Raw genomic sequence first — 4,203 nt, 5'->3', positions numbered from 1 at the left:
AGATGTGAGGGAAGTACCTTAAGTTCTAATTTAGGTGGCCCCTCGATTGAAGCTTTTGGTTAGGCATAATCCCTTTTCTCTAATTCCAAAGATTCAAAACAGGATTGCAGATTAAATCCCTTTTGATTAGCTTCTAACAACGCTAAGTATTCATCCTCCTCTTCATTATTCGGAGGATCTAATGTTAAAATTTCTTCCAATGGATCCTCAACATAGTTGAGCTCCTTCTCTGTTATTAAATCCTCTAAATCAGATACTGCAGAACAATCATCAATTGTATCAGGAAATCACATAGAATTAAAAACGTTAAATGTTACCTGATCATCCTGAACACGCATAGTAAGCTCGCCCTTCTGCACATCGATAAAGGTCCTTCCAGTTGCTAAAAATGATCTTTCTAATATAATTGGCACTTAAAGTCCAGAATAACAAAATCAGTAGGGAAGATAAATTTATCTACATGTACCAATACATCCTCGATTTTTCCTTCTAGATGTGCTAAGGATTGATCTGCTAATTGAAGTGTAACCGTAGTAGGTCTAACTTCACCTATCCCTAACTTCTTAAATATTGACATAGGCGTCAAGTTAATACTCACACCTAAGTCACATAATGTCTTACCATAATATGTTGCTCCAATGTTGCAAGGTATGGTAAAACATCCAGGATCCTTCAACTTTGGGGTTAGTTTGTCTTGAAGATATGCACTGCATTCCTTCGTCAGAGCTACCGTCTCAAATTCTCCAAGTCTTCATTTTTTTGACAGGATATTCTTCATGAATTTTACGTAGATCGGCATTTGCTCAAGTGATTCAACCAATGGGATGTTGATATAAAGTTGCTTAAGTACGTCTAGGAATTTCTTGAATTGCATTTCCTGTTTCTGCTTCTAAAGTCTTTGAGGGTAAGGTGGTGGTGGTTTCTTTATTGGAACTGGTTGGTTCGTCTTCTGTGGCAATTCTGCATCTAACGGAGTTATTAATTGATCAGAATTAGCTGGTTCTGAAATTACCTTGTCGGGTTTTGCAGATTTCGGTTCTTGTGAAACTGGAATTTCAACACTCGGTTGAACTTCCTCTAAATCTTAAGCGTCAGCTTGCTCCTTTTCAACTTCTATGGTGTTGGGCTCTACTGTCTTTCCACTCCTCAATGTCAATGCTTTGCAATGTTCCTTCCTTGGATTCTTCAGATTCTCTGTATCACTAAGTAAAGCACCTTGTGGTCGGCTCTTGAGTTCAGTTGCAAGCTGGCCCATTTGGTTTTCCAAGTTTTTCAATGTAGCTGTTTGGCTTTGGATTAAGGCATCATTCTTGGTCATATATGCCTTCAAGAGATTTTCTAAGCCATTAGATGATTCAACTTGGGTTGGTTTCTAAACTTGTTGGGGAAAACTAGGTGGCTGGATTGATCTAGGTTGGGCGTAAGTATTATTGGTTCCAACCCCTTGGTTACTCTAGGACAAATTCAGATGGTTTCGCCATGATGGGTTATAGAAATTGGATTGCAATCCTTGCCTTCCTCAATTTTGGTTCTAGTTACCTATGTAGTATATGGATTTTGGGTTTGATGCACATTCTTCAAACAAATGTCCTTCCCCACAATAGACACAGGCTATATTTTCAAATTGGGTTGGTGGCTGTGCTACAAAACTGTTAGACCCATTAGTAGTAAGATTTTTTAACATTGAGGATATTGATGATAACTGAGATGCGAGTGAAGTAAGAGCATCTACTTCATGTATTCCAGCAACTCGTCTTCTTAACGTTGCTCGATTGGTTGGCCATTGATAATTGTTGCTGGAAATCCTCTCAATGATTTCATAAGCCTCATTATAAGACTTAGAAAAGAGAGCACCGTTAGCAGAAGCGTCCACTACCATCCTCGTTTGAGCATTGAAACCATTATAAAATGTCTCAGGTTGGAAGCAATGTGGGATTCCATGATGAGGGCACTTTCGTAATAATTCTTTGTACCTTTCCCATGCCTCATACAAGGACTCATCATCCATTTGTTGGAAAGCAGTGATCTCCTTCCTCAACTTAGCATTCTTGCTAGGCGGGAAATACTTCATAAGGAATCTTCTTGCTAACTCTTGCCATGTAGAAATTGAATTTGGTGGCAATGAGTTCAACCAGACTCGAGCTCTGTCCCTTAGTAAGTATGGGAACAGCTTCAATTGTAATGCAACTACGGGTACTCCGGCTAACTTGAAAAAATTGCTCAGCTCCATAAACAGTCTTAAGTGTAGGTGAGGATATTCGGTAAGCATTCCACTGAATTGGCCCATTTTCTGAAGCATCTAGAACATGACTAGCTTCAGCTCGAACTGTTGTGCCTCAATTTCGGGTCTCCTAATACCCAGATTAAGATCATTAAATATTGGCACGGCATACTGCCTTAAAGTTCTATCCCTATCATCAGCAATAAGGATAGGATTTTGAGCAGGGATTCCTCTATTTCATTGACTTGGATTTTCAAAGCTTATCTCTTCGGTCCTTCTCCGGTTTGCTTGTCTTCTTCTCACTCGAAAACTTTGTTCTATCTCAAGGTCTACAGGGGGTAGGTCAATAATCCGGTCAATACTCATAAACACCTGAAATAATCACAGAAAAATTAATTAAGTTAAAATTTAAACAAAAAAATAAAACAAAATGTAAAACTAACAAATTCACAAATAATGACTTTTTAAAATAGTCCCCGGCAACGGCGCTAAAAACTTGGAACGACGAAAATGTGCAAGTGTACACAATCGCAGCAAGTAATAAAGTGACAAGTAAATGTTGAGTTACCGTACCTACAGGGACTGTGTAAAGGATTATTTATGAATGCAATTTAAAACACTTTGGTGAAGAAAAATATTTTGTTTTAAAAAGGGTGATTAAGAAAAATAAGATTTTAAACTAAATAAGTAAAGAAATAAATCCTAAATGCACGATTTCAAAATATGATTTAATCAAGATGACATAATTGTGTTGATTTAATTACATTTCCTTAACTTAGAATTATTAAACCCATGCTTACGTTCTTACGAATAAATTCACGGCAACTCGGTAATTTGCTAACTTATGAACATATTCACCTACACAAATCCATTCATCTCTTAACATATCCCTATTTTAATTCAAACGATTAAACAGATTTTAATAAGCAAACATGTTATGGCACATACATACTCATTAAATTGAACTAATCTCTTATATATCCCTATGTCAATTCAAATGATTAATTAAATCTAATAAGCACATAAAAGACTATGTGGGGTAACAAGGTATCCCTACCTTGAAACAGTTTAATCACAATAATCTTGCAAGTTATACAAGGTAAGTGTATCACCAGATACATTGCTAATTTAACCTTCAGCTACCTTAAAAGAATAAACATGCACTGATTAAGTATTGTGTCAATTAATTACAATTTCAATCCGTTTAAATAATTAATTCATTAGCTACCTCACAATTGTAATGCAAGAATAACTTAGGCATGATTTTTTTAATCAAGCATTTTACCGAGGCCTATAACCGCATAAACACAATTTTAATAATTTAAGTAGATGAAATGCAATCAAATCAACATGAATTAAATTCCAGATAAACTGATTAAATTAACCATCCCAACAACATAAATATTCATAGATATGTTCATCATAACAACAACAAAAATTAAAAAGATAGAGAACAAGAATCAAATCTGTTGTTTTTCCTAGGCTTGACTAGGTTGCTCCATCTTCATTCTTTGTTGTCCTCACAGATCAAGGCTGCTATGAAAACTTCAATGTTGCTCCAAAATGGCTGAAGAAAAACCCTTTCCCAAGGGGAGAAATCGGTACAAGTGCAAGGGACTTGAAATGGAAAAATGAGAGGAAAAAGTGAGAGAGGAGAGAAGAGATGTGAATGAATTGAGGTGTGCTTTGAATGATCAGCCAAGGGGGGTTTTTATAGCTGAATGTGGCAGCTAAAATTTGCTACAAATAGCAACCAAAGAGCCACCCCTTGGCCGGCCATCTATGTGGCAAAGATGTTGGCTTCGACTTTGCTAAATTTGGCTTGAGGCAAATCTTCAAAGCCATCAATTGTGTAGGGGCTAATTTGCAATTTGACAAGTCTTCAAGGGCTTCTTTGCAGCTTAAATAATCAGCCAATGAGCTGAATTGGGTCAGCACTAGGACCGTTTTGGGCTGTCCTCTCGTTGGCAGGTTCTGTTCAC

General features: G+C 36.9%; 1 non-coding gene across 1 annotated transcript; it reads left to right on the top strand.

Annotated features, from left to right (window-relative positions):
• The first annotated feature begins 1,934 nt into the window (after positions 1–1,934).
• Positions 1,935–2,041, top strand: LOC128286983 (small nucleolar RNA R71). The gene has a single exon (XR_008277683.1). It is a non-coding gene; the product is annotated as a small nucleolar RNA R71 (small nucleolar RNA).
• Positions 2,042–4,203: the final 2,162 nt, after the last annotated feature.

Source organism: Gossypium arboreum, chromosome 13 (genome assembly GCF_025698485.1).
Source record: "Gossypium arboreum isolate Shixiya-1 chromosome 13, ASM2569848v2, whole genome shotgun sequence".
NCBI classification, from domain to species: domain Eukaryota; kingdom Viridiplantae; phylum Streptophyta; class Magnoliopsida; order Malvales; family Malvaceae; genus Gossypium; species Gossypium arboreum.
This window is presented reverse-complemented; position numbering and strand designations above follow the sequence as displayed.